Here is a 24,984-nt window from a genome sequence, read left to right as displayed (position 1 = left end):
CCACTTCAAGTAGCTGTTCCACAAGTTTTCATCCTTTATTCTCTTCTCACTCAGATTTAGCCATTCTCTGTGGTTAATTTTTTCTACTGTCCACCAACTTGATCTCCTTAATGCATATGATTCTGGAATACACTGGCATCTTCTGTATAGAGTCTTCTCACTCAGCCTACATTAATGCATTCTACATGTCCACAAAACTCATGCATATTATCCACCTTTGATCCCATGGAAGTTTTGTTTTTTTTTTTTAACTCTCCAGCCACAATTATCTCTTGAGTTCAGAATATACCTGAATATAGTTGCTTATGAGATATGCACCTAGATGTCCCATAGGCAAATTACATGTTCCACAACAAACTCATTATCCATCCTCCACAAAACCTTTCTGTTCAACCACACTTAATTGCTTTTGTATGGTCTGCATTAGTTAGGACACTAGTTTCGGCAATTTTAACAAAGGCTGGAAAATAATGACTTAAACAAGCAAAGTCTTGATTTCTATTTCACATGCAAAGTAATCCAGGGCTGGTCTGGTGGTTCCATAGAGAGCCATCACCCCCTCCTCACATCTTGTTGCTCTCCCAATTTTTAACACATGCCTTTTTTTCCATGGTCTGATTGACATGCTCCGGCTCCTGCTATCATGTCTGCATTCTAACTGGCAGAAAAAGGGAAAGGAGGAAGTAAAGGTAATACGTCTCCTTTTTAAGTGGACGGCACAGAAGGCACACATTTGACTTCAGTTCGCATCCCATTGGCTAGACCTTTGCCATATAACCATGCTTAGCTACAGGGGAAGCTGGGAAATGTTTTTTGGTTTTTTTTTTTTTTCAGCTGGGCAGCTTTTGTGCCCTGCTAAAACTCAGAGATTCTATTACAAAAGAGGAAGGGGATAATGTATTCTGGAGAACAACCATCAATCCCTCTCACATCCAGTACTGTAAGAAACTCTTTGACCCTCTTTCCTCTACCTCCTTTCTGCTACTGCTTTGTTAACATGTATTTGTTCTTCCCATGTATATGCACACTTGGTTTTTGATGCTGTAATCTGAATGAGATGGAAAAGAATGCACTCACAAATCATTGGCTATATACTGTGTAACTAAGGCTGTACTAATTCACTCTAACAAAGTGGGTTAACTCTAACAAACAACCACCTCTGGCACCATCAGTAGCTGTGATCAGGGATACTACTTGATTGAGCTTGAGATAGTCTATGGTCAACTTCCAGGTGCCATCCAGTTTTTGGAGGAGCCAGACAAGTGAATCAAAATGGAGATATGATGGGCCCACTACCTATGCATTCTTTAGCAACTTATTCTAGGCTTTGGAGGCCATGCAGTTTCTGTTGCAGCCAGTGAACCCACTGTAAGCTAAACCTTGGACAGAACTCCATTTTTTAAATTGCCTTTCATATGCTTCCATTCTAACTGGGAGCCCTTGATGATGTGTTAGGCTTCAATTTTGCTATGATTCTAAAACTGCTTTAAAAAAATAAAGTTTATTAATTTTTTAAATTAGAAAGCCCTATAGGAGGAAAAGGTGTCAACATCATATACACTAATAATCAAAGTCATTTTAAAACAAGACTTTTAGGGGCACCTGGGTGGCTCAGTCGGTTAAGCGTCTGATTTTAACTCAGGTCATGATCTCACAGTCTGTGAGTTCGAGCCCCGCGTCGGGCTCTGTGCTGACAGCTCAGAGCCTGGAGCCTGTTTCAGATTCTGTGTCTCCCTCTCTCTCTGACCCTCCCCCATTCATGCTCTGTCTCTCTCTGTCTCAAAAATAAACGTTAAAAAAAAATTTAAAAAAAAAACAAGCCTTTTAAATTCTATGACCCTGGTGGTTGTTTTTCACTCTTTGGTTGGTATCCATTAAAAAAAATTAGACATAAGAAAAAGCAAAAGAAGAATTTTAAATAATAGGTTATAATATTGTGTTAATTCACACATAATGCTATCAGTTTCCCTGTTTGATTTATGAATATTTATTCTATAAGGGTTTACAGTAATGAAAAGTACACAATATATCCTGTTTGATTAAATGGTTACTAGGCAGAGTTGGTAGCTATTTAATCAAAGCCTGAGTAACATTATTTCTGTGGTGAAAAACAAATTTTGTTTATACCAGTTCTCCTCATGGTACCTTTTCAGTCACATAACATACAACAGTACAAAGACTGGGCTTAAATACATCTTACATATATGATTAATACTTAAAGCTTTAAAATAAGTATTCACCAGTGTATGATATCATGGGAAACAGAATTTTGGAGGTTAAAGGAGCTTACATGCTATTTTATTTAAACTTCTCTCTGAATTCATTTATCCCTTCACCCACATTTAAGCAACAATTCAGCAGAAACCAGTATAAAACCTCCCACAGAATGTTTTTTTTTCACTTGAAAGTAAAATAAATTAACAAAAAGTAAAAACTAGTTTACTTAATTTGCATGTAAACAGCCTCAGAAAATTAAAAGATTGAGAGTCGAGAAAGGATTTTAGTTTAAAGTAATTTAAACTTTCAACTACATAATAAAGAACATAAGGAAAAATTATGCTTTCATTTTAGGTTAGAATGGGCTTCTAAAGCAAGGTCAGTTTCTTGGAGTTTGAAGAGTCAAAATTTTTATTAAAGGGGACTTTCCTTTTTTAAACAAGATTAGCATGCCATCAAACAAAAAGATGGCACTATTCCATGTTTCTGCAAGTCTTTTTATTTCTTCTTCAGAAAGGCAATATCCACTTATTTTAAGATTACCCATTACTGGCATCATTCATACAAAATGTAGTTTCCCAAAGTTAAGAATAAGATGAGAAAATAACAAACGTCATTGCATACAAACAGCAAATACAGTTGATTGCAGAAACCAATGAAACACCTCATTGGTCACTGGGTTATTTGTATCCTTCCTAGAATATGAGTTTTGAGCATTTCCATGTCTGTTCTGAAACTTTTAATTATCCCTTTTAGTCATGGACAGTATTTGGTCAGGTGGTAATGAATAAATGAATAATATCACCCAGCAGTATGGCAGTATTAATATGGTCAAAAGCCAGATAAACTTGCTGTCCTTCCAAGTCAAATAGTACTTCTAATGCTGTTAAGTTGGTTATTTGGTTTTGGGCCATCTCTTTAAGAATAAGAAAGCTCTATATTTTTTTGGATAAAATAGGACTTGTTAATGAGAATGTAGAAGAATTTAGCATGGCAATTACTAAAAGTCCATTTTCCTTACAAACTGAGGAGAAATTTTTTACCATTGTTTTCATGCAATGCTAGGGGATATTTGAAGATGCAGAGAAAGGTCATGGTGGAAGTAATAGTAATTTTTTTTTTTTTAATTCTTGGTTTAGTAAAACTCATTACAAGTATTCTGGATCCATTTTTGGCTAAGTGAAGAGGAAAGTTTTACCAGCTGATGGCCGTTTGATGACCTACATGGAAAGAACTGGTAGACTCAGGAGAGCACAATTGAGAGAAGTGATCACATCACAAAATGTGACATCATTCTTTGGCACCAGCTGGCATCCTGGACATGGAGAGTGAGTTATATTCTCAACCCTGAATTTTCCCCTCCAGATTACCCTTGTGGCTCACCAGAGGGCAGTGTGCAGTAATCGGCCCTACTGCTTCCTGCATTGGATGTCTCCTATGGGACAATGTCAAATAATCAGAACCAGAAATCAGGCAAGATAATAGATTATGGAAGTTGTTTTGTTAGACTTGTTGTATCTATTCCCCCTACATAGAATTCTTAATATTGAGAAATTAATCAATCACTACATGAGACATAAGGTAATGAGCTTTTAGTAAATCCTGTGTTACAGTTTCAGATTTATGACAATAGTCTTGGGATTACTAAACTCAGTTCTCCTCTTTAGACTCACAAATGCATAATATTATTCAAATGTGAATAAATTTCCTTCCTTCACATGTCTCACAGCTGAATTCTCAAGAGTTTTCAATCTTATACACAATTGAATAATTCACTGAACACTTTATTGAACAATTGGAGTGTGGGATATAACAAGATAAAGCACCTATAAATCCTGCTCAAAATGAGCTTGAAATCTATCAAGGGACTAAAGTGTAAGTGAAAAATTAAATACATGATCAGAATTGTACAAAGCGGGAGATACATATAAAATGTTATGAAAATTCAGAGGATGGAGACATGAAGGCTTTTGGGAAGGGTTCAGAATCTCAGCTGAATCTTGCAGCTGAGGTAAAATTCTTAGACATATTGAAAGTGATAACAGCACATCCTAGATAAAGAAAACATTATGGATATGGCAGGTTAAAGGACCTATGAGCTTAAGAGAAAGTAAAAGGTAGTAGTAGAAATAATGCTAGAGAGCTATATTGTGAACAAGGTCCATGAGAGTATTGAATACCAGGATGAGATGCTTCCAAAACTGAGCTGACAATGGGAAGTTGTAGGAGCGGACCTAAATTAGCACTTGCCCTATATACTAAGAAAATTGATCTTACAGTATTGTGAGGGATGGATTAGACAAGTAAGAATCCAAAGGTAGAGGGTTGAGTTAGAAGGCTATTTCAATAATCCTGCATACAATCTGGTTGAATAAACAAAAAGAACTAAATATGACTTCCTTTAATATTTTTAGAATTTTTTTATGTATTAGCTGAAAAAGCCTGTGGTGGAGTCTCATTTGCCCAAATACATTGTTATATTTTTGCCCAACTCTGCTGACAGTTACAAAACCCAGAAACCAAGCTGTGAAAGAAACTTTTCCAGTTGAAGCATCTGCTTTTGTTGAAATTTTTTCAATCATATAGGAAGTTTTGTAGTTGCCTTGATCTCATCTGTTAGTTTTTCTACTCAAATTAAATAAATGACATCATAAGTGGCATGGACTTGTTTCTTAGCCACCAAAAAAAAAAAGGTCTAGTAGTAAATTTTCCACATTTGACTTCTATATTCCTCATTTGACTTCTATATTCCTATCTTTTACTCTTGACCCTTGAAATACCTGCTAATCAAATAGCTCTTATCCATACTTGGACCCTGCAGCTTTAAATTTTTTTCTGTGTTAACCACAAAGGAGTCTTTTATATGCTAATTATGTCCTCTCAACCCTGCTCTCATGCATATATAATTTAAAACAAAAATAAGCCTTTTATCTTGTTGGAATATTGCATATGATATTCTCAGTGTATGTCATGTCCAATTCGAACTGCAAGGCAATATGCTATTCTTAACACCACTTTGCTTAGTCACCTACATCTGCTAAGTTACCATAGGAAGCCCTACTGAATTCAGTACCATCAGGACTTCGGGTGAACATTTTAGAAATTGACACCATCACATTCTGTTATGATTGCCCCTTTTGCTGTTTATACACCTCAACCTGGATTGTAAACCACATGAGGGGAAGGATGGTATCTAGTTTAAGAAGCACACTGAGCACACTGACTTGTTAGAAAACAAGGAGAGAGTAGAAAATTCAGCTAGTCCCAAGATTTCTGGCAGTGGGAAAGGTCACAACATTGGCTAGTATTCTCCTAAAGGGGAAAAAGGGAGGGACCAGGAAACGAGGTTACAGTTATCATCAGAAAGCATAAGAGAATTAAACATCTCTGGTCTTCCCTTTTATAGATATATCTCCAATATATATTTAGTTGCATATGTACCTAATTATGATGAAATAGACATAAAATTTATTATCTTAAACATTTTTAAGTGTACAGTTTAGTGGTATTACATGCATTCACATTGTTGTGCAACCATTATCATCATTTATCTCTAAAACTCTTTTCATCTTGCAAAACTGAAACTTTGTACCAATTACACAATAAATCTCCATTCCCTCCTCCCCCCGACTCCCAGAACCTAGAAATTACCATTTTCTGTCTGGATGAATTTGAGCACTCAAGGTAACTCATAAAAATGGAATCAAGTATTTGTTTCTTTGGGACTGGCTTATTTCACTTAACAACGTTCTCAAGGTTTATCCATGTTTTAGCATGTGTCAAAATTTCCTCTCTTTTTTAAGGCTGAATACTAGTCTACTGAATGTATATATCACATTTTGTTTATCAGTTTTACTGTCACTGAACACTTGGGTTGTTTTCACCATCTGACTATTGTGAGTAATGGTGCTATGAACATGGGTATACAAATATCTCTTCACAAAGGTGCTTTCCATTCTTTTGGGTATAGATCCTGAAGTAGAATTGCTGGATCATATGGTAATTCTAATTTTAATTTTTTGAGGAAGCACCATACTATTTTCCATAGTTACTGCACCACTTTACATCCTCACTAAGCAAAAGGGTTCCAATTTCTCCACACCTTCGCAAGCACTTGGTTTTTTTTTTTGGGGGGGGGGTGTTGATAGCAGTCACTCTAATCAGTGTGAGGTACTATCTCGTGTGGATTTGGTTTGTATTTCCCTAATGATTGGTGATGTTGAGCATCTCCTCATGTGCTTGTCAGCCATTTGTATAGCTTTTTGGAGAAATATCTATTCAAGTCTTTTGTCCATTGTTATACTGGGTTCTTTGGGGATTTTTGGTTTTGGGCTGTCGTCCTTTGTACATTCTAAATATTAACCCCTTGTGAGATACATGATTTGCAAATATTTTCTCCCATTCCTTTTCACTCTACTGATCATGCCCTTTAATGCACGCTAGTATTATGTAGTATGCACACTATGTTATGTAGTCCAATTTATCTATTTTTTGTTGTTTTTGCCTGTGTTTTAGTGTCATAGCCACGAAATCATTGACACATCCAATGTCATAAAGACTTTCCCCTATGTTTCCTTCTAAGGGCTTTATAGTTTTAACTCTTCACGTGTAGGTTTTTGATCCATTTTAATTCATTTTTGTCTATGATGTAAGGGAAAGGTCCAACTTCATTCTTTTGGTAGGTGTCTTGCCAGTTATCCCATCACCATTTGTTGAAAAGACTGTCATTTCCGCATTTAATGGTCTTGGTACCCTTGTGAAAAATCATTTGGCCATAAGTGCAAAAGTGTAGTTTGGACTCTTTATTCTATTCCATTTGTCTGTATATCTGTTTGTATGCCGATACTACACTCTTAAATAGAATGGCTTTGTAGTAAGTTTTGAAATCAGGAGGTAATGAGACATCTGACTTTGTTCTTCCTTTTGAAGACTGTTTTGTTAATCGGGGTCCCTTGAGATTCCATATGAATTTTAGGATGTTTTTCCCTGATTCTTCAAAATAAACTGTTGAGATTTTGATAGGATTTTGATTGTATTGGGTCAGTAGGTCACTTTGGGTAGTATGGACTTTTTAACAGTATTGTCTTTCAATTTCAAATATATCTTTAAGGCTGCGAACAAGAACCATTTCAAAAAAGCCCACTTATTTGGATGAAAAGAACTGTAAGCAATTTATTCTAGGCACCCAAATGTCAAACCCCAAGCAGTTGATGAGGGAGTGAGGATTGGAGTTGTTTGTCAATTAAAAAATTGAAACACACCAGTAGAGTTCACTAATCTGGTGGAGGAGAAACAACAAAAAATTAAATACAGCTTTGTTATTATTAAATTCCTATGTATACTAGATTTTATTTGTGTGTTTTTTATTCTACTTTTATTGATCTGTGTCTATGGTGACATGGCACTGTATTGCATTTTTAATTATTGTAATTTTATAATTTGGTTTAATGTTCATTGGGCCATTATCTATGCATTGTTCTTTTCTCATAAATAATTAGTCTTGCTCATTATTTTCTCAAGAAAGCTTTATGAAATTTTTATCAAATTTTAAAAAATTGTTTTAAAATTTAAAAAAGTTCTGATGAGAATTTTCATATAAATTTTATTACATATGTGAATTAATTTGAAGGTACTTGATATCTTCATAATAATGAATCTTCAACATCCCAGAATGAGGTACACCTTTCCACTTATTCAAGATTTATCTAAGAAAAGTTTTATTAATTTTTTATGTACTTGTTAAATTTGATCTACTATATATGATATATATTACATAAGTTGGATTAGGCATTGGATTTTGAATGTTATCAAATATAATTTCTGTATTTTATCAATCAGGGATCGACCAGGAACACAGAAGGCACTCCATGTAATTCACGTGCCAAGAGTTTAGTATAGGAATCATGGGCTTACGCAACTCTTAGAAAAACAGGGGAAACAAAGGTCAGGGAGTTCAAAAGTAAAGATTTCAGTTTGTAACACCACAGCAGGTAACTCTCAAGAATTCTTGAGAAAGCAGTGTAAATCTCATGTGTGCTCATTTGTCAGTCTGCAACTGCCTCCAGAGAATAATGGCCTTTCCTTCTCATGCCCAATAAATCTCATGTCAGGGCTTCTTATTGGCAAATTCTATCTGTGGCGTCTTCTCTGCAATAAAAGGGTAGAAAAGTAATGTCAAGAGAACAACTATCTAGTCCAGTTTAAGAAGATCAGTATTATTGCAATGAACATATAATTTCTTTTAATGTGATAAAATTATATTAATAGGTTTTCTAGTATTAAGCCATATTTGAAAAAATTCCCTACCTCATTTTGGTGTATTTGGTAATATACTATCAACTTAAAAAGATTTTATTTAGTTGGGCTTTTTTGTATTATATTTATGAAAGATTTCTGCAGTTATATCATATTATGTTATTTTTTTGATTTTGTTACCAAGATTACATTTGCATTAGAAAATGAATTGAGAAGATTTCTATCTTTCCCTGTATTCTGAAAGAATTTAAATTTATCACATGGGAATTACCTATTGCTTGATAATTAGAAATAACTCACAAAAACTTCTGGGCCTGATACCTCTATTACTCGTTTCCCCCTTTCCCCCCACCTCAATTCCATGAGTAAATATTGATCTGTGCTCTTCTTCTCAATTTAACCAATATTATAATAGAAAACTTTTCAAAGCTGAAGAAACATGTACATTTGCAATGGAAATAGTTCAATAACTGAATCAGGCTAAATTAATTAAAAGATACTAATACCTAGACATATTAGGATAAATATTTTAAATTTCAAAGACAAAACAAAATATTCTACAACATAGCAGCCCATTAACACAGATTGCCTGTAAAGGAGTAAAAATCAGATTGGCCCTGGGCTTTATTATAACACTGAAAAAGAAAACAATGTATCCTACTTTTGAGAGAATCTTCTATTACTCAAAAGTTCTAAACTCAGCTAAACTGTCCTATACATATGAAGTCAACAGAAAGGCATTCTCATATACGCAAGGGGTCAGAAAATATACCATCTAAATATTCTTAATGAAAACATTTTTAAAGATGTGTCCTTGTCCAATGGGAAATGCATAAAAATAAACAATAAAAGGGAGAAGAAATTATAATGAAAAAATTGAAATGAGCATCAATGGCAGTTCAACACTGAGTTAAAGTTAAATATTTGTTGGAATTATTGATGCAAACCTGGTGCAAATGTCAAAACATTCTTAAGAGATGTTTAATAAAGGGGTGTCTGGGTGGCTCAGTTGGTTAAGTGTCTGACTTCAGCTCAGGCCATGATCTCATGGTTTGTGAGTGTGAGTTCGAGCTCCGGGTCAGGCTCTGTGCTGACAGCTGACAGCTGGGAACTTGGATCCTGCTTCGAATTCTGTCTCCCTTGTTCTCTGCCCACCCCCCCTCATGCTCCTTCTCTCTCTCTCTCAAAAATAAACATAAAAAAAGAGATGTCCAATACAAAATATTTTCTAAGATTAAGGGTAAACATTAATGGGATTTAAAATAGGGTAAGAAAGATTTTTTTAAAAGATTTGTAATAGTTGTGTGAGCTTGGATAGGAAACAATTTGTTTTTGTAGTCACTATTGGTAAAATAAATCTAACCATTTGATAAGATAATTTGGTAACACATTCTAAAACTTTCTAAATCATATGACCCAATATGTCTACAATTAGAAATTTGTTCTAAGGAACAAGGAGATAACATGAAAAGACATATTGTCTTTACACTCTTGTTTATAATAGATAATATATAGATCTATCATCTCCTCTCCCACGCTTTGTTCTCCATATTTGTTTTCTAAATGCTGATTTTATTTTCTGCACTGTTGCTTTTCTTATGAAGATTATTTGAAATCCCATTGCATTTTTAATTTTTTAAATGTCCTCTTTTCTAATTCAACTAGTTTGAAATTTTGCCCTTTTTTAATTACCTCCCTTTGTCTCAATTTATATACTTGCTCTCTTCTGTCATTTTATAGAGATCACATTCTCCTGAATTTTAGTTAAAATACATATGAGATGTCATTTTTTAAAATGTGGCTACACTTGCCCTATAACCAATGGAAATCTCTTGAACATTATGACAGGTGAATGGCACCCTTCCTTGGATTCTAGTGCTGTTGCTGAGATTAGCCATTCTTGCATCTCAAAAGGAAGATGTTAAAAGAAGAGTTAGCCAACTGTGTTCCTGGTGCTGTGCCAGCAGGAAGTTCCCTTTGAATGGTGCTGCAAACATAATAGCAGTGTGCTGACTCCAGCAACAATGTAAAAAACAGGTGAGAAGGATTTTCACATCTTAGGCAGGGGATCTACATATGAGGATATAAAAATATTCTGGGGGGAAAAGATAATGAGGGTCCAAACTATACTTATTTCAATGGAATTGAGAGGCTCAATCTGAGAAATATTTAATTGGTACTAATAGCAACATGGTGGCTTATTCATATGGGAATTGAAAGAGAGAAAGGACAGAATAGAGAATTATTCAGAAATATCTACTTTGGATGACTGGCTTAAAGATGAACTCCTAATTGAGACAGGAAATAAAGGAGGAAAATGAGACTTCTGGAGTTTAGACAATAATTTGAGTTTGGAACTTACTTAGTTTGGGATATTTATATGAAAAATAGGTGGAAATGCCAAGTAGACAATCTAAAATATGGAACTAGATCTCAGGTTTTTGGAGGTGGAGATAAGGATTTGAGCATTATTAATAGACTGTAGTTAAAACAAAACCAACCAAACAAAAAAAAAAAAAACAAAAATAAAATCTCTGAATCAAATTCCCCTGGAAGAAGGTAAACAAGGAGAAAAATTAAAAAAAAAAAAACAGAGCATCAATATCTAAGGAATGTTTAGAAGAAAATCTAGTGAAGGGGGTAGGAGGGAACAATTTAATAATTAGAAAAAGAACCCGAAGAGTATGGTGTCACAAAAGTCAAATTAGGAGATAAAAATTTTTTGTTGAACTATCTTATTTAGAGAAAAGAAAGAATGGTTAAAAAGTCAAAAGGACCCAAGCCAAGAGTGGCCATGAGAGATGGTGATTCTGTCATTAGCAATCTCATAGAGACCCCTATCATATGGACTATACTAGAATGTTGTAGTGGATTGAATAGTAACAAAAAGATGACGAAACTTGGTTGACAAAGAAAAAGGAGGGCATATCTTTTAAATATGTATTAAACAGTTCTCTCTCTTTTTTCTCCTTAGTTCTATGTAAATTTTTACAAATATATAACTTAAGAAAAGTGCACAAATTATAAGCGTATATTCAATGAATATTCACAAAGTGAATATGGAACCACAAATAGAACCAACACACAGATCAAAAAACAAACTACCAGAATCTCAAGGGCCTCTTTTGTGTACGCTTCATTTCTCTACCCATCTCCCATCTTCTCCAAGCATAACTATTCTCTTGACATCTAACACTGTAGGTCTGCTTTGTTGTCTCTGTACCTGTCTTTTAAAATAAAATGTAACTAACATATTTCAATAGTTTAGGATAGTTATTATGAGCACAAAGTACAGGATGAGGCTGTAGCCTTATTGGCCTCTATATCCACAGAGCCTGGTAGAGGGCCTGAAGCATCATAGGTGCTACAAAATTAATGGAATGAAAGAATACATCTTCAAAATCAATTGCCACGCTACTAACCTTTCTACTACCCAAATGTTATTAGGACCTTCTCAGGGCCATTGCAATTGCTTTGGACTGAAATCATTCTCTTACCACAATGTACTAAAAAAAAATGGTGGAATATAGCAAGAAAAATGCTTTATCAAATAATTAAAACTATTCATTTATATCCAGTTGAGAAATCTCTTTTAGCTTGCCTTCAGTATCTGAATCACATTCTGTTCATTATTTATAGCACTGCTCAAGACTGCCTCCTAAGAACCTTCTGGAATAGTCAGTTCTGCAACTCATTAGCAAAAATCCCTGACTCACTTCTCTACTTCAGGCTCTTTTATAGCTTTAATAAATGTAGCTGTTGTTATTAATAGCAAGATCCTTAAGAACAGGGACTTATTTTATTCCTTAAATCATAAAGATTTATCCTAAGATCATATAGCTCTATCTATAGCTCCAAAGATTTATACATTTTTATTGTAAAATATATTCATTTGTAGGAAAAAACAGCTGAGTGGAAATGTGATTAAAAAGCAACTGTCATTGATTTTGTATGGCTCTGTTAATTGCCTGCCATTCCTTCCACATATTCTCTATTTAATTTGATCTGATACCATTAAAATATTAACCTCAGGGAAACTTACAGGGATTCAAACATTAAGATTAAAACCATAAGTTAAACCTGCTTCTTTGCCCGTACTCTCCACGCTTGTTCCTAACAAAAGCAAAGATTAAATGGAATCCTTTCTTACATTTGCAGAGTGCCTTGAACTCACTTTGCCTGAACAATATGTCCATTATGACAAAGCACTAAGATTGCTTTTATGAATAAGTACAGAGATACAATTTTTTTTTCTTTTTGTTCAAAAAAGAATTCAAATCCTTTCTTTTTTTTGGAATAGCTAGGTTGTATTGTCATATCAAAAGCTCACGTGTGAACATAAGGGTCTCTGTTATCAAAAACAAAGCAAAATATTGTTATATAAAGTATAATTTTTTGTTATAGTGAGCTATAGGGAGAAAAAAATAAAATTTGAAATTCCCACCCCTTTCAGAAGAAGAGATTTTTTGAATTGTAAATATTTTATGTGAAAGAATACCAATTGGTAGTCCTAGATATTCTAGAATATTTATTAACTAGCCCCTATCTACTTTAATTTACATAGAAAACACAGATATAAGTGATTATTGAAGCAAGTGCAAAAGCACAAAAGCAAAGAAATATAAAAGGGAAAAGGGCAGAAAAAGCAATTTGGTTGTTTAAGAAAGTGTGGGCTCAGGATAACTACTGATTTACCAAAAAAATTAGCTTTAACCTTCTTGGTAGGGGTGGAAAAAATATAAGTTGCAGAATTTTTCTTTAAATAACAAGAATCACACTAGTTAGAAAAAGTTCTTCCTGCATTAAAGTCAAAAAAGTTAATTTTGTAGATCTTCTTATTGAACATACAGAACAAAACAATAGTTATTTTTTAAAATAGATTTTATAAAAGTTTCTGAAATATTGTGGGCATTATGGAAGTTTATATTATAATATATAAGCTGTGGTGCTTTCAAGGCAAATGTAAACTTTATTAATTGGTTTTTCATGTCAAATTTTAAACTACCAACATTTCATACCTTTAATCATCTTTCCATTCGTGAAATGTTTTTTAAAAAGCAAAAATTCAAAGGTAAGAGGAGTGAAGAAGGGAAGAAGCAAGGAATTGACATCATTATTTATTGACAAATTCATTTTTGTTGACTACAGTATCCTTGTTATTTTTTGGTTACCTTTCCTTGGATTTATGATGCATGAAGCTATGAATAACCTAGAAAATTATTCTAAACGCTTCAGAATATGGCAGCAATGACAGGACCCGTATTTCCGATTCAGTCTCCTAGTTTTTCCACCGAACAGCTTCTTCGTTTCTTCAAATATGTGGTTTTATAGTATATAATAATTTCACATGTTTATATCAGCACAGTGAGCATTTAATACTTACAACATGGGCAAAATACTAGATGTTTCTTTCTGGGGAAATAGGGACCTATGTCTAATCATTCAACTGCCCTTTTTTAAAAAACTGCTTTATACATTAATTTTAAAATTACTTCTGTGAGAAAAATATTTTATCAGTGAAAGTAGGTATACAGATAGCAATGTTTTCTTCCTCATACATAATGTTTATTTCCTTGTGGTCCTGCTGTTTCGTCACACATTTTCTACACTTTTCACTTTCATCCCAAGCTGCTAAAACAGAATCTGAGAATACAAAATTCTCCAAGTGCGAAACATTGCAGAATAAGAAATGGTACTTACAAACTACCTAGGGTGCTGCAAACTTCTGGCAATTAATTTCAATTAAGTTATTTACAAGGTGCGCCACTACTAACTTGTGCCCAGATGTTGCAGTTGGCAAAATGTGATGGCCACCAATGTAGTCAATTTCAGTAACAATCACTCATTGATGGAATTCTCACACCGAATTCACAGCACCTTCGTAACATTAGAACATGATGTCATCACCCTTTGCCTCATCATAACCGTAAAAATGCCAATACGAGTTGCAACAAATTACTGCAGGCAATTGCTGAGTTCTAGAGATGTTGTAGTGAACACCTGGGCTGGCTCAGAATCTAGCAGCTTTCAAAGCTTCGTTACCAGATGTTTGTGGAACAACTTATGCGTGTTATGGAAAACATACACTTTTTTTTTTTTCATTTGCATGAATGATTACCAGGTCTTTGGAAGTGGTGGAAACACATGTTTCATGAAAAAAAAGGTTAGTAATAAGATTTTATTAGGGAAATATTTTTTATTAAAATCAGCATGGTTAGTCTTTAACATTGTGAATTAAATCTGTGTAATCATGTTTATACCCAAATATTTGTTTATATAATAAAATACATCTTCACAAATTAGGTAAGTGGTACAGGGGATTATACCTTTCTTGGGTGAAGAAACAAGAGCTTAGGAAAGTTTTATTAATATTAAAATAAAAAATCAGCTATGTAAGTGCCTGATTTTGTTGATTAATTTTGCATATTTTTAGACTAATATTCATTTAATAATTATGTCTTCCTTTCCTTAAATATCCGACATCTTCCTGGAAAAAGACAGAGACTGTTTAAGATTGTCTGTATGTTTATCTTGCCATTCATTTAATATAATATTGACTCTCAGTATAATTTTAGAAAAAAATTGCATTTTGTAATTCAAATAAAAATATTTTTAGAAAAGCACATATCTATGTCATTTCAAACTATATTCTCCAACCATAATGAGAATATGAGTAGGAAGAAAGCCATTACTAATTTTTTTCATGGATTTATTTCTTCAGGGATTATTTTTAATTCAAGGAAATTAAAATGATAATTTTTAATTTTTTAACAATTGAAATAGTAATCCTATTAAAATAAACAGGTCTCCCCTTTATTAAAGTTAAACCATTGTTCCCATTGTAATTCACTGCATTTTTTATATGGACCACATTTTCTTTCCTCTGGGCAACTGCAAGTAGTTGTTAAAACTATTAACAGCTGTCTGGTAGCTGTTAGATTCTCAGTGATTTCATTTAGTTCAAAAGAACTCTAAATTTATCCAGGTGTTAAATATATTAAGTCCTGGGTAAAATCAAAGGATATTCTATTAAGGATGCCTTTTAGGATTTGATGAATACTTTATGTTCATAATGGCCAAAGGATAAAAATATATATTTCTGCTATTTACTAAATGAACAGGTAAGTGAATGTTAAAAAAAAAAAAAAAGAAAAAAACAAAGAAAGAAAGAAAGAAAAAAAACTCTGTCTTGTTTAAGAAGCAAATATTTCAACACCTCTACTGAGAAATGAGAATTACACGTACCATTAAAACAGACCTGTTCACTATCAGGGCATAAACTGAATGAAGTGCCAGAAGCAAACACACATTAATAAGCTGGATAGTAATGAAAAAACCTCATTGCAGCTTTAACACTTAGAAGATGGACACACATCACTCGTTGCACTGCTGTGAAGTTCATGGTGGTCCTGGGGTGCTGCCCTGATGACTTAGTTTGCCTTTCCTTCTTACATGTCCAGGAATCCCTCCACATCTCTGGGGAGTCATTATAAGCTACGGGCTGGTGCTGCTTGCAGGCGCCTCACGGGCATCTCTGGGGAGGCGCAGACCAGAGATATACTGAGAGTCACTGTGGAGCCCACATTTTCTCATTCCTTGTTTGTTATAAGACTTGGGCCCAAGGGGGTATGAAAGAATGCCACATGAATATAGTCCCCTATGTTTTGTTAAGAAAATGTAAATGTCTCACTGTTGCATTTTTAACCCGAAATGATCCTGAAAGTTTAATCTTGACCCAAAGGCAAACTAACAGAGTACCTCTTAGTGCCTATGTTAAAAATGAGCTGCAATTTGTTTTTAGTCCTTGGGACATTTTTACACTCCCATTAAATAAAAGAAATAATCACAAAGGAAATTAAACCACAAAGAAAATATGTTAAAGCTATGTTTAGCATCTGACCTAAATATATAAAACAAAGGAAATACATGGTTGCGGTTAAGACTTGGTCTTTAACCAGTCTGTTGCATCTACAGCACACAGTAACATGGTAACAATATGTCAGAGAGATTCTTAACTCCAAACAACATATTTGGAAGAAGAGTGAAGTATCCCACTGTTTCTTCATTTGAAGTAAAACTTCCAGTTTTAGAAGAGTCAGCAATGCTGAGAAGGTCAGAATTGGTGACTTGGGGATATTTACTAATCATATTTCCTCCGTATGCAAAGATTGCCAACAATGCCAAAAGTTGAACATCCACCATCACCCGTGTCCGTACAGCGTGAAGGTCTAGCCTCCACCAGCAATCTGGTCAAAACGATTCCCATCCAACTCCCCACCCCCCTTATATTTCCCAAAGAAAGGAACAGTTAAAGGAGTTCAGTCAGTGCTGGCCCCCAGTATGTCTTTCAGTTGTCCAATGGCTTATTATATGTTCGAAGTAACACACATTTCTCCTCTGCTCCATCCGATGTCCCTAAACACATGTATCAGTGAAAGCATGCCAACAAGAGCAGCACTCAAAATCTTTGCTTTATACCTGAAGGGTATTTCTGACATCACTCAGTCTGAGACCCAGGCTTTCACCACTGCATGACTCTGTCATTTTGAATCGAACCTTCAGGACTTCAGCCATTCTAAAAATTTAGTCCGGTTCAACTTGCAAGTAGTTATATACATATTAGATCATATGACAAAATAGGAATTATTCATTGGCAATTAAGTTCTTCATATTATGAAAAGATTAATACAACGTTTTTATTATTCCCCGGAGGCATTGCACAGTAGGTATGATATTTATACAATGTTGCTCCACAGATTAGTATATTGGATCGCTAAAAATCAGCTGTGTTCCAAATAATCTAAGCCAATCAGGGAGTTAAAGATCCTCCTCATGCCTGGGGAGTGGTTAAAAGAAATCCACTAGAGTAGCAAGACATGGGTCTACTCCAAGGAGCTATGGGAAGAAGTGGAGTTCTGCTATCCTCGTGGCATGAATCTTACAGAAATTTATAAATGTGTCTCAAGAAGTTTGTTTTTGTTAAAAGAATATTTGATAACATCTTAAGTTTTCTTCACTCTTTGCGAAGATATTTTCTACATTTTCTCACTTAATTGCATCTCAGCTTTCCCCACGAAGTTCAGATGACCTGACTATTTGGGGGGGGATTTGGTATCAGAAACAACCAGGAAATTTACAAATGGAATAGAGGAAAGAAAAAACGAGTTCTTTGTTAAAGTACTTACTTCTATCACGATTAAATTTAAAGAACTTACTTCTATAATGATTAAATTTGGCCTTTATTTGAAGGTGCCCTTACAAACTGCATCAAAGCAAACAGGAGTCTATCAGTGTAACACAAAGTGTCTACGGAGGTGGAGAGTTAGCCTACCTAGAAATAAGCCATCATGCCCTAGCATGATTGGGAGCTGCCTCACCGGGGCAGCCTTTAGCATCCGCGCCAAAACCTTCACTCAACAGCTGTTGAAGTCCTGAGAGACAACCCACAGAGCGGCTCCAGGACAAAATTAGACTTGGGAGTTTCCTGTCCCTTAATTAAATTTCAATTGCTTTCTGCAGTGACAGGGCTCCAATTAGAGGACCAGTTCAAAGAAAATCTAATGTAGTTACCTGTGGCTATCTCATGAGCTTTAATGCAGCCCAGGGTTTGGAGCGTTCGATCTTAAGTGAGCCTGCTCTATCTGTCTTAACAGTGACAAATTTAATTTGTGTAAATCATGAAGCCCCGAGGGAAAGTTGCTTTCTTTTGTTGAGCTTTTCCCCTAAGTGTTCTAATCCACATATATGAATCACACATAAATACAGTTCTTGGGGAGACTATTTCCCTTTGTGCAACATGAAGTGTACTTCCCACAAAAGCCACCCACAAAAGTTGGGTCTAAGATTTTCACACACTCCAACAACTACTAACACCAAATAATGCTGGCATGTTATAAGCATTTCCTGTATACTTAGTGTTCTCAAATAGTAATGAAGATCCCAGAAAAGCATAGTAACGCATTTTGTGATCATCTTCAAGAGGTCCTCATGACATTCTCAATGTCTCAAACCTTCTCAAAGCCGAATACATAATGATTTCTTCGAAATGTCACTTAAAATTTGTTCCTCTTTCCTTCTACTTGAAATTAGCACGGACCATCCATTTTCGGTCAGCATTTTCAAAAAGGATCAACTGAAACTTGAACAGGCAAAAGGAAAAATGTTTCCACTTCTACCAGACTTAAAAGAAGTTGGGCATCTTTTCATATTTTTCTTATTAGCATTGTAATATAAAACATCTGTAATAATTTAGTAAATTAAATACATTAAAACAACAAATAAAAGAAGCTGTAATGAATAAAATACAGAAGACCCCATGCGGCTGCCTGTTCTTTTCTTGACGAGCAGCAGAGTCAAGTAGCTGGAGCCATGAGTAACTGTTGGCAGGAAATAGACCCACGAACAGGATTGAGAGCTGCTGTGCGCTAATATGAAAACCAGCTTTTATTTATTTCATCACCTTTGTAACAGAATGTTATATTCTGCCATTTCTCTCCAATTTTCTTACCCTCTGTGGAAACTGCAGCCTCATAACTTCTTTTTCCTGTATTGTTCTTGTCTGATTCCATTTTCTCTTACCTGCCAGTGCTCCTTTCTGTCTTTCTGTTGTCAGAACTACCACCCGTATCCAAACTGTTATTTCCTACAGGTTTCCGAAAAGGTTTTGAGCTCCTATCTTCCTCCTCAAGTTGAACCATTATATGGTAGTCAAATACCTTTTCTCAAATAACTCAAGTAACTCTCAAACAGGAACTTAGAGTGACAGAAAACTGCTTAATGGGAAAAAAAAAGTCTAAATTCTCTGACCATAGTGCTTATGGCCCTCTATCATCCGGGCCCTCTGAAACTATCCATTTTCATTTGTATAATTCCACCAATAGTCCAATAGTCTCTTAGCTTCATGGAGGCCTGTTTCTACTACATCCCTAGTTTATACGCACATATCCGTGGCTCACAGCTCTTTGCCTTTGTATATATTTATCTCCCAAGAATAAACGATTTGTACGTTTCTTTCATCGTGGCAATCCACATCCAGGGAATATCATCAAGGGTGAGGCATGGTAGAGTAAAGAATGCAATAAAATACTGAGTGGTCCAGAGTATGGCTCAATGGGAAGAGCAGGTCCCACAAAAAAAAGGCATTACAATTTAAGTTATTTTTTTAAAGTACTACTCAAGAAAACATAAGTAAACCTGATTTGACCTGTGGACCATAAATGTGCACCCTCTGAGGTATAACCACTATCTTCCTGTAAGATCTATTAAAAATTGGCCTTCAGAAAGTCTTACTCAAAGTTTTCATCCTTTTTCTTATTTTCTATTTCCTCAGAAATTTACATGCAGTTTGGCTTACATTGCTATACATTTGCTTATGCTGTCTATTTTGTTCATATATAGATATATTATTTTCTCGATTATTCAGGAAACCTATTTGGGGAGAGTAGAGGTCATGTGTTTTGATTCTTTCATCCTCATGTTCTAGAGACAACTCTCCCTCCCACTTGTATATAAAACATGCTTACTGAGCATAAAAACAAATTGATAAGTCAATATATTACCGAGGTAGGATCTTTTGAAAAATTGTCTCTCTTACTTACATGTAGCATTTTCTCTAATTTCTTAGAAAGAAACAAATAGGAAAATAAGAGAAAGGGGACTATGAGATTTAGAGTGATATGAAGAGAAGCAAACTGGTTTTTTGGTAAAGTTTCTTAGTGCTAATACATCCACTGTCAAGAAAGTTAAGTCACATACCAAAATAGCACTGGATTAGGACTTCTCATTTTATAACCTTAGCCAAATAATTTAATATTCTAGGGAATGTTTCCTTACGTATAAAATGGTATATTTGTGGCAGGGGGTGTGGACAAGGTGGGGGAGTAGCCTTTCTGATGGGCACATTTTGGAATATCTGCTTAGTCTACAGCCATACCCTTAACTAACTCCTACTCCACCCCCAAGCTACAGGGATATATTCCCCAAAACCATTGTAGACCATGCATTCATTTCTGGCCCATGGCTGATTGGACTATGAGTTGGCATCAATCAATGTCTCTTCCCCAAGGCTTAGTAACTGTGGTGGAGAGAAAATTTCAGTATTTAATGTTGTTGAGCATATTTAATGTCATGGCACGTAAACCTGGGCCATATTCTACCTTACTGACCAGGATACAGAGGAAGCAGGATTAGAAAATATAGAGAAATTAAATGGAGACAAGAAATAAGTGATAGAACCTGCCTGGATTCATGGCACCCTTTCTATTATCAGTTCCGGTTACTCTCCTTTTCGGTTACGAGCAACAAACCGTCCTAACCTTCCATATTTTTCTCTGCCCTAAAGTTCTGTGGAGCTACACATGTAAGTTTTCTCACCTGTAAAATAGAGGCTGTGAGTAGAAAAGCAGTTAACAGAGTAGTTCATTTTAGTGGGACTTTCAAAACCAAGTAGTCAGCCAAAACTGTCTGCAAGAGCTACATTTCCTGGGATAGAGGCAAAATTTGTCATAATGACACATATCTTACTTTCCACCTGAGGTGATGATATGGAATTCAGAAAAAAAATAACCTAAAAATCCATGAGGATTACTAAGGTAATATCTAAAAGCAGTCTTAAGTTTCCCAAATATAAGAACCATATGGATTTAAAGCACCTTATGCATTTTGTTTCTTTTTACATATGTAAGAAACCTGAGGAGAGACTCGAGCATGTTATACATAATTGTCATAAAATTACCCATAATGCTTTCAACTTTATACAAAATAATCCTTATTGAGTTGTTTTAAAGTTACTGTTTGATCTATCAAGTAGACTCAATAAAGAAAATAATTCAAAAGACTATGATAAGTACGGCACTCTTACACATTGAGCTGAAAGAGTGTCAATTTCAGTATTCTTGCAATTTTTAGCTGGTGGCTTCACTCCACATACGCTTCTGTGTAAGTAAACACAGTAGAATTCTGCTTTAGGGAGAAGGGCTATTAACATAGAGGCTGGTTTACTACAGATCAGTGCCCTTAGAAACATAACTACAGATGAGAAAAACCTAATATGAAAGAATTATTCCCAAAAGCAGATGTTCGTAGTAACGTCCCTAATAAGAGCATCTCTTTAGAATAGCACCTCTTTATTGTAGCTTAAAACTCTTTTATTTCTCAGAAAGAGAACAAGGAGGAGGAAGAGAAGGGGGAGGAAGAAAGAGAAGAGAGAAGAGAAAAAGAGAAAAGAAGTGGAAAAGAGGAAGAGGGAAAGAAAGCTCACCTTCATTTACCTCTGTTCACACTCAAACTTCTTGATAGTAACCAACCTTGATGTTGTCACTGACTCCTCTCCTTTCCACTTGTGAATCCATTGCAATCTGGCTTCTCCCTCCTTCATTCAGAAAATTGTCTTGTGATGGTCTCCAAAGGCCCTGGGGCTGCAAAATTTAACAGGCACTGGTCAATTATTATTGCAACAAATTTTTCCTAGAATTCAAAATATTTACCAAACTCCATTTGAAGTGCCTGCCTTTCTTTATGTAGTGGTTACTTCATCACCTTCTATCTCTATTTGCTCTATTTCCTTCCCCCTCCTTGGCTTCTTTTTTCTACATTAGGTCCTTTCACACCCTGGTTTTCCTCTAAGATTCTGTCCTTGCTCATGTCTGTTCTCTATATACTCCTCATGGCACACTTATCCATTCCTGTAATACCAGGTACCATGTATTTATGACTCGACTTTTTATCTTCAGCACAGACCATTCCCTTGAACTCCAGATTTGTGTTTCTAGGCTCCTACCAGACACGTTTAGTAGATATATCACCAACACCTTAAACTTATCCAACATTAAATCCCCTTTATGTTCTTTCCAATTCTCCACTTGGTTTGATTTTAGTGTCCAAGTCAGAAGCTTTAGGATCACTTCCTCTTTGTTACTCACTTACCCAGTAGGTCATTAAGTCTGAGTCTATGGATATCTCTGGAATCCACTCCATGACCACAATTTCTGTCTTTCTTCAGACTCTCATCATTTCTAACCTATCCTGTTGCACTAGCCTCCGACCAGACCTCCCTGCCTACAGGCTTTCCCATCTTCCTTTCCTCCTGAATCTGTATTCTACACTATTGCCTCTGGTACCTAAAGTACAAAACTAATCGGGACACTTCTCTGATTAACACCTTTCAATGACTTTTTACCCCTATCAGCTCCTTTCCTTGATAAACATAAAAGGTCCTTGACAGTCTGGCTTCTCCCCCCCTTTATGATTGTGTCTCCCTACTTTCCCTAACTCACTGCCTCTGGTTCAGCCTTAACTGTCTTTTTGCAGTTTCCCAAACATGCCAGGCTATTTCACATCTCCAAGGTTTCGGAGAGTCTGATGCATTTGCCTGAAATGCTCTTCCCCTCTCAGGCACCTGGCAAATTCCTGTTCAGTATTTGAAAATTCCATGAACATCACCCCCACCCCCACCCCACATACATGTGCATCTTCCTATTACTTTTTTCATCCATAAGCATGGAGGTATACCTCTCTATTAGCATTTTTCTCACTGTGTCATAGTTTATAACATGGGGGGGGGGTGTCTCCATGAATCCTTGAGGTCCCTGAGAAATGTCTTTATTTCAGTTTAAACTATGTCTGGCGTGTAATACATGCTGAATGCATGTTGGTTGAATGAATAATAAATAAATACAGACAGTATTAGAACAGCTAGTTGAAAGTGTTTGGTATTCCTTTCCTGCACCATTTGGACAATAGGTAATATTACGCAATAATTTTCTTAAATCTCTTAAAAGCTGAGTTTCAGAGAAGCAGAGAACTGCATAGTAAAGCAAACATTTAAGAACCAGATTCATTTATAACAAAAGAAATGGTTACTTAACTCAAGACAAGTATATGAACTAAAAGAAACTTTTGCCTATTGCTACTAACTGATGAAATAAGAGCAATTAGGTTTGGCTTTCTCATTGTTAATTCTTACACAGGAAATATTTGGAAAATAGTATCCAATCTTACAGCCTGTGGGGTCAATTCTGCCCAGCGAACAAAACATGGACGTGTGCGTCACCATCTACCTTGCAAAATCCTCTAGCAGGCTTGCATCTACATGCACGTCTCTGATTTTATAAGATCCTGTACGTGACAACAAACACATCAACAGTGTGTCTAGACTACCAGGTCGTATTCAGAAACTTATGACTTCAACAGGGGTGGAGATTGTGGGGGAACAGAGCCTAGATCGAGTGAACTTCTAAATAGAATAGGTGTTTGTGTGTTCAGGAGAAAAGGGAACAAGGAAAGAAGCATGTTAACAAAAGAATGACTTGTCATAATTCTGGGAACCTTTGGAGCAAAGAATTATGAATTTAAATAGTCCAATACCTGGATAATTGTAATGCCGGATATAGCTTTTCAGGAAGAAAAGTTCTACTAATTCCGGATGGGAATGGGGTGAAGAATAATAGTCAACAGTGCAGATTAAGATCAGTTTGCAAAGACATTTCCATTTAAATGAAACTTCCTTCTTTGGATGATAGGTGATATCAGATTGAAAAAGCAGTGACAAGTTGGAAGAATAGTTCTCTCAATAGGAAATAAAAGTAAAGGAACCTCCATGAGCCATAGGCCTGGTCAAAGCTTTACCTCTTAAACACTTTGAACCCTATCTTTCCCCTTTTTATCTGTAATAGTTGCTCATATGTCCACTAATAATTTTGCTCTTTACTTGGGGTGACTTGCTCTTCTTGTTTGGAGTGACTTTGCCAAGCCCAGAAACCGGAAGCACTAGACACAATACAGCCAAATTCTACTAAACTGCAAGTCAAACTTGAACACCAAATGCATGGAAAACAAGAAATAGACTAGCATTAACTGTGTGTTATTTTTTAATCTTCTTAGCATAGCTATGAAAAATATTATCCCATTAATATTTCACCTACATCTTTAAATTACCAGTTGTGAGTACAAATAATAAATAGTAAGCTGTCATTAATTTATATTCCATTAATTTGGAATTTATAATGAAAAAAAAAAGCCTTTGACCTTTGATCAGACACAGGTTCATCCAACTCAGGTCTCTGTCTCTGGCAAGACTAGTAAGAGGATATCTGATGGGGAATTGTGTGGTTAAATTGCCTAATTTCAAACTATTTAGAGCCATACTCCCCAATTCTCCATTTTCCTTTAATTAATGTTAATTTTGTTATGCAATAATTCTTTAACCCATTAATGTATGTAGTCTCCATTCTTTTCTGGAGGTAATGAATTCCAAGTTTTCTGTCCTTCATCTAAAATATGTTTTTCTTTGAAATTCCTAACGAATTTTATGGGGACATTCCCCCTTTTAATAGGATGATTATATGTTTTTAATAGGATTCATGATTTTAGAAACTTAAATGTTTTTGACACTTAATCATCATTTTCCAGCTGTAGATTCTTAAACTTTTTCTGCTTCTTTGGATCATTTATGCCATACACTTGACTTTATCTAGCTTCTTGGGTTAAAACATGTAATTATGGTTTAGTACAGAA

General features: G+C 35.2%; 1 long non-coding RNA gene across 10 annotated transcripts in view; it reads left to right on the top strand.

Moving 5' to 3' along the window:
• The window catches only part of LOC122240320, a 31,758-nt gene extending 10,092 nt beyond the window's left edge, over positions 1-21,666 (top strand). For 4 of the 10 annotated variants that reach the window (XR_006219846.1, XR_006219845.1, XR_006219837.1 and 1 more), the window contains 5 exons: positions 3,357-3,545; positions 10,321-10,509; positions 14,594-14,635; positions 16,447-16,584; positions 18,562-18,738. This is a non-coding gene — a long non-coding RNA (uncharacterized LOC122240320). Of the gene's footprint in view, positions 1-3,356; positions 3,546-10,320; positions 10,510-12,111; positions 12,361-14,593; positions 14,636-16,446; positions 16,585-18,561; positions 18,739-21,628 lie in introns of those variants that run through there. The other 6 variants (XR_006219840.1, XR_006219841.1, XR_006219838.1 and 3 more) reach the window with 6 other exon arrangements.
• Positions 21,667-24,984: the final 3,318 nt, after the last annotated feature.

Source organism: Panthera tigris, chromosome B4 (genome assembly GCF_018350195.1).
Source record: "Panthera tigris isolate Pti1 chromosome B4, P.tigris_Pti1_mat1.1, whole genome shotgun sequence".
Classification (NCBI taxonomy): domain Eukaryota; kingdom Metazoa; phylum Chordata; class Mammalia; order Carnivora; family Felidae; genus Panthera; species Panthera tigris.
This window is presented reverse-complemented; position numbering and strand designations above follow the sequence as displayed.